The sequence below is a fragment of the Molossus molossus genome, unplaced genomic scaffold, assembly GCF_014108415.1.
Source record: "Molossus molossus isolate mMolMol1 unplaced genomic scaffold, mMolMol1.p scaffold_m16_p_20, whole genome shotgun sequence".
NCBI lineage: Eukaryota > Metazoa > Chordata > Mammalia > Chiroptera > Molossidae > Molossus > Molossus molossus.
In genome coordinates, this window is record NW_023425356.1 from 48,548,267 (window position 1) to 48,563,186 (window position 14,920).

Below are 14,920 nucleotides of genomic sequence, written 5' to 3' on the forward strand. Positions count from 1 at the left end.
TTGATCTTGGACTTCTAGACTTTGGATCTGCGAGAAAATAAGTTTCTGTTGTTTAAGCTACCAAGTCTGTGGTATTTTGTTTTGGCAGCCCTATTAAACTAATACAAATATTTTAGGTATAGAGGGTAAAATTTTAATATGGGCTGTTTTTTATATGGTATTAAGAAATTATTAATTTAGTTAGATGTAATATTCTGAGAATGTGATCATGGTTATATAAAAAATGTAGTTTTTGAGAGATGTGTTTAAATATTTAGGGATAAAATAAATCAATTTCTAATTTAGATGGTGATGTGGATATTGAGTAAACTATTTTCTTCCTTAAAAATTTCAAATTTTCCATAATAAAAAGTTAAAAGAAAACATACCTATAGTATACTAATTTAAAGAGAAAAACTGATCATACAGTACAAAACAGATTCCAAAAATGAATGCCCACATTAAAAAGACTTAAATGAGGAGCAAAAGAAATACAATAATAGAAAAAAAAACTGTAATTATTCATTCAATGAATATTTGTTGAGTGAATACTGTATCTATACATAGGGAGGTCAAGAAGCATGGTCCTACTTATAATCCAATACAGGAAAGAAATGTAGCAAAACTAAATAAACAGAAGAAAAATATATAAATATGTAAATTTTTAGAAAGTTTTTTTAGACAAATTTCTCTTGATCTCCAAAAGGGAGTTCCTATCCTGGGCCTCTTCTACTCTATTCAGTCTCAAATAGCACAATTTAAACCCAGACATCTCTCCCAACTTTCAATTTTATAACCATATGTCAAATTGCCTACAGACTGTATCTACAATGTTTCACTTATAGACATCAAACCTTGAACTCTTGTTTTCTTCTCCCAAAACTCTGTTCCTCCTGTAATCCCTCAAAGGTAAAGCTGCCCAAAAATCAGTGACTCCTTCTGTCACCCCTAAGTCTAATATATCACAAAGTCCTATTGCTATTAATTCACAAAACTTATTTTTTCTTTATTGATTTTAGAGAGGGAGAGAGAAACATCGATGAGAGAGAATACTGACTGGCCATCTTCTGTGTGCCCCCTCTTCCCCCTGCCACAGGGGATCAGGCCCACAACCTGGGCATGTGCCCTGACTGGGATTGAACCGGCAACCTCTTGGTGCATGGGTCAACCACTGGGCCACACTGGCCAGGCTCACAAAAACTTCTTAAATAAATCTATCCACTCCTCTCCACCTTCACTACTTTTACCCTAGTTCATTTACCTGGATTATTGTAAGAGTTGTCTAAGTGGTCTTCCTGACTCCAGCCTTACTTTTTTTTTTTTTTTTCCAGAGAGAGAGGGATAGAAACATCAATCGGCCACCACCTGTATGCCCCCTACTGGGGATCGAGCCCGCAACCCAGGCATGTGCCCTGACCAGTAATCCAACAGGGACCTCTCAGTCCATGGCACGAATCTCAATCCACTGAGCCACACTAGCTGGGCTCCGCGTTGGCCAAAATAACCTCCCTAGAACAAAAATCTGATGTCACATTATTCTTAGGACAGAGCCCAAAATTCTTAAATGATCTCTAAGATCCAGCATTACCTGGCCCCTGCTTATCTTTACAGCCTCATTTGTGACTACCTGCTGTTCAATCCATACTAAACTTCCTTTTTTCTTTCTTCAAATTTGCTGTTCTTCCCTATCTCGGGCCTTCATATCTGCTCTCATGCTCCAGCACTCCCACATCACTTTCCCTGGCTAACAACTCCTCCTCCTTCTCAGCTTAGACATCATCTCACTTCTGAATAAGGTGCCTCTCCTCTAAGCTACCACATGGCCCTATCACTGTACTTATCACAGGCACTGTACTTGCCTATACCCCCACTAAGCTATTAACTCCATGAGGGCAACATCTCTATGGTGCCTAGTACATCAAAGGCCTCGAATGAATACGTTAACTCCATCAACAATGACTACTAAACTGATCTTCACCTTCACATGACTCATCTTCAGTTGGATCCCAAATTTGATATTATATTTTTCAAACCAAAAAGTCATGACATTTTATTCTGCGGGAAGATTATTTTCCCTTTAAGACACAGAAAGTTGCTGGAATTTCTTACAAATGTCATTTTATTTTCACTTCAAATATGAAGCTTACAAAAAGTTCCAGTTTTGAAAGGAGAGTAGTTACAGTCCTATTTCCCCTTTCCCCACTATTCCAGTTCCCTTGACCTCTCAAACACTCTACTAAATGTCTGCTGTAGGTAAAGCACCTTTCCAGATGCAGTATAAAGATATTTCACTGCAGAAATGCCACTTGTTTTAAGACTGGTAGCTTAACAAATCATGCTACCTAATGTAAGCAGGCAGCATCCAATATTACCACTTTCGTTAAGCAAAAAGAGTTCTAAATTACTCTTGCTAAACACTGAAGAATATTTCCTTTAAGCATCACCTAGATATTAGTCCTGAAATAAAACTAGACCATAGGAGTAATTCTCCCAGTGAAATAATCCTAGCTTTTTTTAAGTTAACTGAATTAAAAACAATAGTTAGAATTATTTGAGAAGCAGAGTGTCTCAACATTTCTCAATCACATTCAACTATAAACAAATGTGTCACAATTAGAGTTGTCAGACAAAACACAGGACATCCAGTTTAAATTTGAATTTTAGACAATTTTTAGTATAAGTATGTTCCAAATATTGTGTGTATTTTAATTGGCTAAACCTGGCAACCACGATTATACTAAAAAAGAATCACAAGTAGTAAAATCTGATTTATGCATTTTTCATTATAAAAATTAGTCAAATTTAGAAAAATAAAATTTCATAATCCTATCACACTAATATATCAGCATTTTAGTGCATTCCTCATCTTTTTCTTATATACTTTAAATGGTTATATTCACCCTTCCTTAAATATACAGGTATGTTTATGCTAATATAGTCTTTCTGATTATTTTCATGTTACATAATGGTTCTCAGAATAGATGTATCATAACAAAGTCTCCTATTGTTGGAAATGTAAGTTGCTTCCAATATGCTGCTACTATAAAATGCTCTGAGTATTCTACTGCATAGACCTGTTTTTTATCTCTCCATTTTTTTCTACAGTTATTTCTTCTGGACAGTCTCAGAAATGAAGTTACTAAATCAAAGGTTTATTAAAAAGTTATGAACATGTGGAGAAAAGGGGACTCTAGTACATTGCTGGCGGGAATGCAGACTGATGCAGCCACTATGGAAAACAATATGGTGCTACCTCAAAAAACTAAAAATTGAACTTCCATTTGACCCAGTGATCCCACTTCTAGGAATATACACTAAGAAGCCTGAAACACCAATCAGAAAGAATATATGTACCCCCATGTTCATAGCAGCACTATTTACAATAGCTAAGATCTGGAAACAGCCCAAGAGTCCATCAGTAGACGAATGGATAAAAAAGCAGTGGTACATATACACAATGGAGTACTATGCAGCTGTAAGAAGAAAGATCTCTTATCCTTTGAGAAGACACGGTGGGACCTGGAAAGTGTCATCCTAAGCAAAACAAGCCAAAGAGAGAAAGACAAATATCACACTTGATCTTAGCCAAAAGGCCGAGAAGCGATGAGAAAGACAAATATCATATGATCTCACTTATTTGTGGAATATAATGAACATAACAGTCTGAGGAATGGGGTAGTCCCAGAGACGTGGAAGTGGGGTACAGACTGACTATCCCCAGAGTGGGGGGGAGATAAACCACAGAATTTATATGCATGTACGCATAACCAATGGACATGGACAACAAAGCCGGGGATGGGGTGGGGGGGATGGGGAGGAGGGTGTCAATGGGGTAAAAAAGGAGAAACATCTGTAACAAAAATAAAATTAAAAATAAAATAAAAATTTTTTTAAATTAAAAATAAAAAATAAATAAAAGCTATCTGATATCTTCAAATGGTAGAGATTGCTATTTCATTGTTTGTGAAACCAAGTGCAACAGGTTTGACAATGTTAACAAGAAATATAAAATTCAAGTCAGAATTTAAAAAGACAAAAAAAAAAAAAACCCTAGAGGCCAAGACTCATTAGTGAAAAATGAAGCTGCATAGCTCTTGCATAAAAATTTTACAGTATGGGCAAATAACTGGTTCTAGAATTTGAATAATAATACTTAACTTCATTTTCCCATTAAGTACCAGGAAGCTGCGCTAGTGTTAGAGTCAATTCTAGACTACTGAGGAGGAAAAAATGGATGGAAGAAAGAAGACATTACTGTTCAGTACTACTTGATAGGCATATATCTTTGTAACACAAAAATACCAGGATAAAAGCAAATCAAAACATTAGTCCAAACATGGCCATTAATAGCAGGACAAATATGAGACGAAGATTTAAAATGAAAGAATATGACCTGCCTGGTGTGGCTCAGTGGTTGAGCATCAACCCCTGCACCAAGAGGTCACCAGTTCAATTCCTGGTCAGGGCACATGCCCAGGTTGTGGGCCCAGTTCCCAGTGGGGGGCATGCAGGAAGTGGCCAATCAATGTTTCTATCTCTCTCTCCCTCTCCCTTCAGAATCTCGCTCTAAAAATCAATTTAAAAAAATGTTTTTAAATAAATAAATAAAATGAAAGAATACAGTTCAAGACAAAAGAGATTTGTGGAACTAGAACAATAACTGAATGAGATATGATGGCAAATAGCTGCTGAAATTACTGTAAAATAACCTAAGAAATCATATTGTTGCCAGTATATGTAAAGGCTCCCTTTAATGGCTGGTTTTTTCTTTTTTTTTTTTTATCCTCACCCGAGGACATTTTTCCATTTTTTGTTCAGGTAGGTGGGAGGGAGAGAGAGGAACAGAGAGAGAAAGAGAAACATCGATGTGAAGGAACACATCGAGTGGCTGCCACCCGCACAACCGACCAGGGCCGGGGACAAACTGCAACCGAGGTACATGCCCTTAGCGGGAACCGAACCCGGGTCTCTCAGGACCGCTGGCCGACGCTCTAACCGCTGAGCCAAACCGGCCAGGGCATAGCTGGCTTTTTCAATAAGTATAATCTATTCAAAGTGTCATACCAAGATAAATTTACTACAGAGAAACAAACTACTCGAGGAAATACCTAATTACCACTCTAACAACCATTTGCATTTACAAAATGCTCTTAGCAGAGGGCCTCAAAATGACAAATATATCTTGAAGCACTGAATACTGTACTCTATATGGTCTATCAAAACTAGTGTTGTATGTCTCTTAAACCTTCAAAACTGAAAACCACAGGTTTGTTGTTTTTTTTTTTAATGTTTTTTTCTTTTATTGATTTTTAGAGAGAGGAAGGGAGAGGGAGAGAAACATCAATGAGAGAGAGAATATCGACTGGCTGCCTCCTGCATGCCCCCCACTGGGGATTTGGCCCACAACCTGGGCATGTGCCCTGACTGGGAATCAAACCGGCAACCTCTTGGTGCATGGGTCAACGCTCAACCACTGAGCCACACCAGCCGGGCATGGTTTGTATTTTTTTTTTCTAAAAATAGTGTTTGTTATTTGTATTCTCTGTAGTAGAAGTTTGATTTTAAAGTCCTGCAATTTTGATTACTACTAATAATGAGGGCAGAATATGAGTGTATACTTGGGGTAGGGGAGAGGCTGAAAACTCCTTCAGTGGTACATGAATTCTACACTTGCCTTTTAAAATGTGTCCCTTTCTGGGAGGTTTGGCATACAGAAAATCCCTTTAGGTTTACATTACTTTCATATTTGTGACTATTTCACATGACAGTCTTCCAAGAACTAGACATTTGTTTTTAACCATTTGCCAGGTAGACTGTATTTTCACCACAAATTCCAAAAACTAAAGGGTGGGGTGTTTGTGTCTGTGTGAGTGAACATGTACAAATATACACATCTATCTGTATGCATATATCTTTAGAAATTGTTTGCATAGTTTAAGTTAAAGACATCAACATCGCATTTTGTACCACAAAAAAAAAATGATGGTAGAAAATTTGGAAGGATTCTAATAAACTCAATTTGTAAAGCCTAAAACATCTCAAAAAACAAACACATACACAATAAAAAAGACTGTACTGATATGATTAGCTAGTCCATTCAACTGGTGTGAGGTATCAGGCATGCTGCATCTGAACTTTATCATGCTACTTGGGGTGTGCTATCTCATGGAGCAGTTCAAATGAAACTGCTAAAACCTCCTAAAACGACAGGACAATATATATACTTTATGTACCAGAAGCTTAAATAAATGAGGAACTTAGTATGGCCAACACACAATTCATACTCATTATAGAACCAAAGTTCAGTCTGAAAATTCTTTGTCAACCATCCAAAAGTCACCTAGCACTTTTTTTTTAAACCAACCAAGTAGCTATTTACTATAGCAACTTCATTACCAAGATTACCAAAATTTTCCACACACTTCCAACAGTCTCTGTATGTGTTGTTACCTGGGCAACTGTCTAAAAGGGCTTTTACCTTTACAGAACTAGTGGGTCAAAGAGAAGTAAAGCTTCTTCAAATTGGGCATCATTTTAATTCGAAGCAGTAAGTGTGAAATCACCAGCAGACAGAAAACCTTGAGAACTGCCACAAGCGCCTCAATTTGATTAACAGACACACTTGCTGCCATTTATCTTCATGTCTAGGCCTCTAATTCTGCTGTGGAACAAGGCAAGCTCCATCCAGGACTTCAAAACATCCTCCGTCACACAGGCTGCCACACACATAAATGCTGAAATCCAAGGAACTTCTTTGAGGGAAAAAAAAATCTATCAATCCCTCACAGCTGGCTGTGGTGTGAAATACCCGGCCCTGCTGTCCTAAATTCTGAAAGCCAGTCAGCTCAGCTGTGGATCTGTATAAACTGCCTTCCTGTTTGAACCAGACCTGCCTCCAAACTAAGACCCAGTCATTTAGAAAGCACGTTTTAGACGGCCTCCCGCTCTGCGGCAGCCAATTTGATGCTCTCTAAAATATGTGCAAGTCAATCTCCTCACAAAGAAAATCTTTTTCCCTTTGAAACAATTTTATGACTTGTAAACTTCAGGTTGTTTCCCCAACACATACTTTTCCCTTTAGCCGTTACTCTAAGGATAGATACCTAAATGCTCTCTGGGTCACACCCTACCTCAGGAGCACAGCACACAAAGTTTATTTAATGTTAAGGACCCTGCCCAACCGGTGTGGCTCAGTGGTTTACCATCAATCCATGCACCAAGAAGTCACCAGTTCGATTCCCGGTCAAGGCACATGCCCAGGTTGTGAGCCAAATCCCCAGTGGGGGGGCATGCAGGAGATGGCCACTCAATGTTCTCTCTCATCGATGTTTCTATCTCTCTCTCCTTCTCTCTTCCTCAAATCAAAAAAAAAAAAAAAAAAAATTTTTTTTTAATTTTTAAAAAGTAGTAGTAGTAGTACTGGATGACTCCAGAAACAAAAATGAATGATAAACTGAAAAGCAGAAAGGAACACTGGCATTCAAGGCTCTTCACCATCTGGTGCTGACTCTTTCTTGCCTAGCTCTTTCCCTCTATGCCAGAAAGGCCGTTTTCTCTATACTATTTGTCTTATTTCAACATGTCCAAATCCTACCGATTCTTCAAAGCTTGGTTTAAAAGTCACCTTTCCCGTGTCCTTCAACTAAATGTAATCACTCCCTCCTCTCTCTAAGCTCTTGTAGTACCTTATATCTATATTTCTTTATCACACATTACTTTCTGCCTTTTGTTATCTTTGCTTCCATATTTAATACCCAACATGAGCCCGGGCCAGTTTGGCTCAGCAGTCAGAGTGTCGGCCTGCGGTCCAGAGAGACCAGGGTTCGGTTCCCGCTAAGGGCATGTACCTCAGTTGCAGTTTGTCCCCAGCCCTGGTTGGGTCATGTGGGTGTCAGCCACACGATGTGTCCCTTTCACATCGATGTTTCTCTCTCTCCCTCCCGCTCTATCTGAATAAAAAAATGGAAAAATGTCCTCAGGTGAGGATTAAAAAAAGAAAAATACCCAACATGAGCACAAAGGCCTCAGGGTCCAGGTTCATGCCTTTTTCATTTCTATTCAAAGTGTTTAACACAATGTCTTGCACATATGAGGCCCTGCAAATGAGCTACATGACAGGCGAGGATTAAGAAAAAAGTCCACTAGAAACAACTCCAGATTAGGAGTCCAGAGACCTGGCTTTGCTAATAACCAGCTGTATGACCTTAAACTTCAGTCTTTTAGTATGTATATATGCAAAGTGAAGAGGTAGACTAAACCACTGTAAGCTGTTACATCAGTTGGCTGTAAAACCAATCTGGGGATCAAAACCCAGCTTTTTCCTTTTTTAATAAAATTAAAAAGAAAATATCAAAGTGTGTTGTAGGCAGTGGAATGCTATAAATATTTAACAATGGCTATCCAGAGTGGGGAAAGCCCTGAATTGTACCATTTGCTGATTCCCCTGATGTCAAGACTGTCGCCATGGTCAATTTCACTGACCATGTAGCTAAGTGGGAAAATAAAAGCATAATTGTCTTGCATACCTGGATGATGAGCCAGCTCTAGCAAGGTCCTGAAAAGATAAGTATGGTTTTGCCAAACTTTTCTTAACTTCATATGCATGTGCTGAATCAGGGTATATGTATTTCTTACTGTAAGTCACAGTCAAAACAATTTAATAAATATTCAGCTAAACAACTGCCTAGTCTCTTCCACGTGTACTACATAATGCAATAAATCTTACTCTTGGTTACATATGTAGTCTCTTCACCACCACAATTTGTATTTTCCCTGAAAAAATGAGAGCAACAGAGACGCCTATAGATATCACCAGAGGCAAATTACAGGTAGTGGAAATTTGGCTTAAGAAGTACCAGCAGCCCTGGCAGGTGTGGCTCAGCGGTTAGAGCATCAGCCCGCAGACCAGAGAGGCCCCGGTTCGGTTCCCGCTAAGGGCACATACCTGGGTTGCAGTTTGTCCCCAGCCCTGGTTGGGGTCATGTGGGTGGCAACCACTCAATGTGTCTCTCTCACATTGATGTTTCTCTCTCTTCCTCTTTCCCTCTTACTCTATCAGAAGATAAATGCAAAGGAGCAAAGGTTCATTTAGCAAAGGGTTGGGGAGAGGAGGAAAGGAAAAGAAAACCTATAGTATGAAAAAAAAAATCCAAGTATTGTGATATTTGTGCCACGCCCACACCCCTCTGAGAACCTCAGTACAGAGAACACCAGTACTGTAAAAAAAATTAAGTTTCCATAACTGACATTTCCCAGCCAAATTCCCCAGCATAAACTTACATCCCTCAATGAGACATTCCCTACTGGAATTAAGTTTTTGTCATGGTCTACAGACATGTAGTACTTATTGAATTTAGAATAGGCAAGAGGAAAAATACCACAGCAAACAGTTGTTAGACTTCATATTTTAGGAAAATCAGGCTTTTATTCAAAAAAAAGAGTTATTTTCTTACTTCTTATTTAAGCTTACCAAAATGGGCAAAGAGAGGGGAAGTTTCTTGAATATATTTTTGGCTGTACTATGTCTATCACAACACAATCTGTAAGCAGATTTTTCATGAGTGTTTATAAAGAATTGTGTTTTCTATTTTTAAGGCTATTTAGAAAACAAAAAGGTTCATAATTTTAAATATACTAATAATCTTAGCCCAAATCTAACTCCAAATCAACTGAATATATGCCTAGAAGTTTCCCAGGAAAATCCCCAAAAATTACACCAAAAAATCCCCCCAAAATGTCAAAAAGGAGTCAGCATGAGCAAAAATTTACTATGTTCAAACAATTATGGCATCCTATCTGCTAAATGAGTATATTATGGAAAGTAAGTGCAGTATGAAAAGGAGAATGTCAAGATACAAGTTCTGCCTAATTCCATTAACTCTTTTTTATTAGGATCCACTGACCGTAAGTGAAAATTACTCCCCATTTACAAAAGCCAAGAGTCAAATCAAGTATGCTCAGGACATTAAATCTCTCCTTAAAAATTGAGTATTTTTCGCCTCCATTCTCCATGGTGGCAAATGCTCATAAAACTATCTCCCTAAGAAATTCCTGATGTCTTTGCAGTACCAGGGGCTGAAATAGGCTTGGGCTGCTTCATCCTCAGACCCAGTGGCTGATCTATTTATATAAGGAATGAGCTATACACATGTAGCAACTCATTAAAATATGTAGGACCTAGCACAAAACTCTGAGCCTGGGAATCCCATAGTCTATGTATTTACTTTATCCTCTATCCAGCCATAATCATCCCCAAGACAATGGTAGGCTGGAATGCAGACCCTCAATACAAGAAAGTTTTGCTACCACTCTCTTCAAAGTTCATCTCTAGCAGCCTGGCTATCTCCCACTCATAATATTTTTACTTGGCACAACAGAATTCCTTCTTTTGACTACTCCAAAGAATGGATAAAAACACTTTCAGCTTCAATGCTCTATCATCTGAGTTCAAACAAATATACAAGAATTAAACAGATTTAGGCCCTGGCCAATTTGGCTCAGTGGTTGGAGCATCGGCCTGTGGACTGAAGGGTCTCAGTTTCCCGGTCAAGGGCACATACCTGGGTTGTAGGCCCTGGTCAGGGTCATGCAGGAGGTAATCAATAAATGTGTCTCTCTCACATCAATGTCTCTCTCTCTCTCTCTCTCTCTCTCTCCCCCTCCCTCCCTTCCACTCTGTTTAAAAATCTATGTAAAAATATCCTTGGGTGAGGATTAACAATAAAAAATAAAAAATAAAGGCATATATCGTTTAAAAAAGAAAAAAGAATTAAAGAGATTTAGTATGCGTTAAGACGAAAGAAATTTTAAGTACAAGTTTTTAGAAGTTGTAAATTTAGAATCAGTGAGCTGATACACATGAAAACTCCTTTTTAACAATCCTGTCATTCACCCTGGCCGGTTTGGCTCAGCGGTTAAGAGTGTCAGTCTGCGGTCTGGAGAGACCCGGGTTCGGTTCCCGCTAAGGGCACATACCTCGGTTGCAGTTTGGCCCTGGCCCCGGCCCTGGTTGGGTTGTGTAGGTGGCAGTCACTCAATGTGTCCCTTTCACGTCGATGTTTCTCTCTCTCTCTGTTCCTCTCTCTCCCTCCCACTCTATCTGAACAAAATATCGAAAAATGTCCTCGGGTGAGGATAAAAAAAAAATTAAAAAAAAAATCCTGTCATTCAAATAAAAAACTTCATGGGCTGGCCAGTTTGGCTCAGCGGTTGGAGCATTGGAGCCGGGGCCCAGAGTCCCAGGGTGGATTCCTGCTAAGGGCATGTACCTGGATTGCAGTTTGTCCCTGCCCGGATTGGGATCGTGTGGGTGGCAACCATTTGATGTATCTCACGTCGAAGTTTCTCTCTCTCTCTCTTCGTCTCTCTTCCTCTCTCTCTCCCTCCGGCTCTATCTGAAGATAAATGCAAAAAATGCCCTTGGGTGAGAATAAATAAATAAATAAATAAATAAATAAATAAATAACATAATAACTATTAGAGTGAAAAGAAAAATGGTATGAATCATGAAACAAGTAGCACAGGAATAAAAATTCTCAGACTATCATCAACTATTATATATAAAAGTTATCATTAAATAATTTAGGCCCCCAAAAACTTCATACATGTAGAGTCATATCTTTTTAGGTTGGTTGGTATATTCACTACATGTCCCAGTAGTACTGGGACATACTACCTGTTTTCAGCTTTCTAGAATACAAAGTAGGCTATACAACATGTTCACATATAACCACTGCCCAACAACATCCAATTCTCCCCAAATGACTTATTAATACATAATATAAGAGCACATTTTGAACAGAATTAATTCAGACAACAGCCTAATTCAAGAGTCACAACTCACTACCCAAGGAGGTGAGCGTTTAATATAATTTGATGATAATGTATACATGAAATTCATCTTTTCCTCTCCCCTTTGCAATTTCATCATCAGTTTCACATGAGACTCACTACTGAGATAATAAATCAAGGCCAGTTCTCCAGGGCTAGCAGTCTGTGGACCAATATTTCCCGTGGACTAGTATTTCCTATGAACAAAATAAATCCACTCCCAAGTTGACCACAAGCACACTTCATGTTTGTATCTTCTGATGTCACTGTATTGGGCATCTACAGAAGTGCCGCAGAAACCAAATATAAACAAGAGTATGGGAAAAGTCAGAAGATTTTCATGAAATCGTGTTTTCAGAATTGTAACAAGCAACCACGTACCTCCTCCCACCATGTACCAGGAAATTTAAATGTATTAAAAAAGCAGCCCTGGCCAGTTTGACTCAGCGGTTAGAGCGTCGGCCTGCGGTCCTGAGAGACCCGGGTTCGGTTCCCGATAAGGGCATGTACCTCGGTTGCAGTTTGTCCCCGGCCCTGGTCGGTTGCGCGGGTGGCAGCCACTCGATGTGTCCCTTTCGCATTGATGTTTCTCTCTCTCTCTCTGTTCCTCTCTCTCCCCCCCACTCTACCTGAACAAAAAATGGAAAAATGTCCTCGGGTGAGGATAAAAAAAAAAAAAAGAGATAACATTTTAAGCCCTGGCCATTTTGGCTCAGCGGTTAGAGCGGCGGCCTGCGGTCCGCAGAGACCCGGGTTCGGTTCCCGCTAAGGGCATGTACCTTGGTTGCAGTTTGTCCCTGGCCCTGGTTGGTCGTGCGGGTGGCAGCCACTTGATGTGTCCCTTCGCGTCGATGTTTCTCACTCTCTCTCCCTTCCTCTCTCTCCCTCCCACTCTGTCTGTACAAAAATGGGAAAATATCCTCGGGTGAGGATAAAAAAAAAAATAAATGTATTAAAAAAGCAGACCTTGCCCTGCCCGGATGGCTGTTGGTTGGAGTGCCCACCCCTACACCAAAAAAAAAAAAAAAAAAAAAGGTTGTGGATTCGATTTCTGGTTAGGTTTCATCCTTCCAGTGTGTGCAGGAGGCAACTGATCCAAGTTTCTCTCTCTCATCGATGGTTCTCTCTCTCTCTCTCTCTCTCTCTGTCCCTCTCTAAAAGTTAATAAACATATCCTCAGGTGAGGATTTTTTTAAAAATGTAATCCCATGCCTCGAAATCAGTTTCTAAACAGTCAGCGCTGAAATGTGTCAAGCAAGCAAAAGTTCTCCCTACCATCAGTGTTCATGAGCTTGGCGGTTCCCTTCACTTTCATGACACCCTCAATTCTGCCCCCCTTACCTACATTTGGGTACGTTTTGTAAGACAGGCCTGCCCGAGCGGCAGGAGCGGCATGAAAAGCACCCGGACCCACTGCCCTCGTCCAGCCCCTGGCACCGGCCGCCCGCCTGGCCGGCGGCCCCTGTCCACATGCTGACGCACTGCCGCCCAGCCCTGCGCCGTTGGCGACCAGGGCGAAGTACCAGCCCGGCTCAGAAACTTTGCCTCCGTCGACGACCAGGGCTCAGCACACGACCCGGGGGCGGTCACGGCCCGGCGGTGGACTCGCCCGGGGCAGTCCCCGCAGGCAGAGAGCTGCCCGGGGCGCAGCCCACCCCTCGCTGCAAAACCACAAGCATCTTCCGCGCGCGCCAGCGGAGTGCCCGGCGGGCACCGGGCAGTGCGAGGGCGAGACCCGGTCACCAACAGAAGCCCGAGTGCGGGCAAGAAAAAGCCTGCCCACCGGACGCGGAGCTGCTGCGGCTGCGACCCCGGCCGTGTCCCGAGGGCACAGCGGGGCCGAGCGCTCCAGCGGCCACCGGCCACCGGCCCCCAGGTGAGGGGCGCCGACCCCGCTCGCCCCGGCCGCCAGGAGCCGCCACCGGGAGAACCTGGGGGTCCGGGCGGCGATCGACAGCCCCGAACGCGCCCGGTGCCCTCCGCCCGCCGTCCTCTCGCATCGCGTCCCGGCCCGGCCCCCTCCTCGACTCTCCTCCCCCGGCTCAGCCCCGGCGCCAACACCCCCGCCCGGCCCGCCGCTCCCGGCCGCCCGCCGGCCTCTCGGGAGGCCGCCGCCGCCTCACCTCCTCACGTCGTCGCGGGCAGGACCATAACAACTCTGTCAGGCGCCCGCGTCCCAGCCGCCGCGCACGCTCTGCGGCCGGGCCGGTCCCGTTCACTCCGCGGCCGCCAGAGCCCCGAGAGGGCGGAGGGAGCAGGGCGGAGGGAGCGGAGAGGGAGGGGAGGCGGCCGCTGGCAGGAAGAGGCGAAGGAGGGGCGGGCCGGGGGGAGGGGCGTCGGGGGCACGCACGTCCAGGCCCCTCGGCGCGGCGTGCGCGCTCCCGAGAGCGGCGGCGGCGCGCACGGCCAGGCCTGGCCGCCGATGGGCTGGGGCGGGGGAGTGAGGGGCCGCGGAGCCAGGGGTGTTCGCGTGGGGGACCGCGGAAAGGGCGACAGGGGCTCACGGGCCCCAGGAGCGCCCCGAGGGACGGCACTAGCAGCGGTACTGAGAAGTCCAAGCTGGGGGCGATTGTTTTGTTGCTCGTTAACCTGGTTTCCATACTTTTCATCAATGCCGAGTCCTCAGGGATGCCACCTTAGAGCATACGGGCTCTTTTCTGTGCCTCTTGCACGGCGTCGTGGGCTCACGAGACGCTCCCTTGTGGGTCGGCTCTGTGGGACTCGGGGAGACTGAAGAGGGAAATAACCTGCAGGACTGGACAGGAAAGCGCTAAGCACTGCTTGGTATTTATAAGAAGAAAACGTGTCCTCATTTGCACCTCTTTGTCCTTCGGGGTAATAAAATGGGGCGTACAAACTAGGTAGAGATAAAATAAACCGTTTTCCTCTACAAATATTGTACTGATTGATCCTTGAACTGTGTGGACTTCTCCTTCCTGGATCTTGCAGCTAGAAATGACCTGTAAATTTTCCCGATTTCCTTAGCACTTTGTTTCTAAGGTTGCGGCGCCTAATATTCAAACTTATCTGGGCCAATCTATGCAATATTGTATCCCCCTAGAGAATCCTCGAGAACCTGCTTCATTCATTTTTGTATTTTCCACAAAGTCTA

The 14,920-nt window shown here is 42.6% G+C and overlaps 1 protein-coding gene across 16 annotated transcripts in view; it reads right to left on the minus strand.

Moving 5' to 3' along the window:
* RABGAP1L (RAB GTPase activating protein 1 like) overlaps positions 1 to 14,056 on the minus strand; it is a 460,914-nt gene extending 446,858 nt beyond the window's left edge. For 10 of the 16 annotated variants that reach the window (XR_004961001.1, XR_004961003.1, XR_004961002.1 and 7 more), the window contains exon 1: positions 13,932 to 13,949. The gene's annotated coding sequence lies outside the window, so the exon portion shown is untranslated. Of the gene's footprint in view, positions 1 to 13,931 lie in introns of all 16 variants that reach the window. The other 6 variants (XR_004961000.1, XM_036273778.1, XM_036273780.1 and 3 more) reach the window with 2 other exon arrangements.
* Between the last annotated feature and the right edge of the window lie 864 nt (positions 14,057 to 14,920).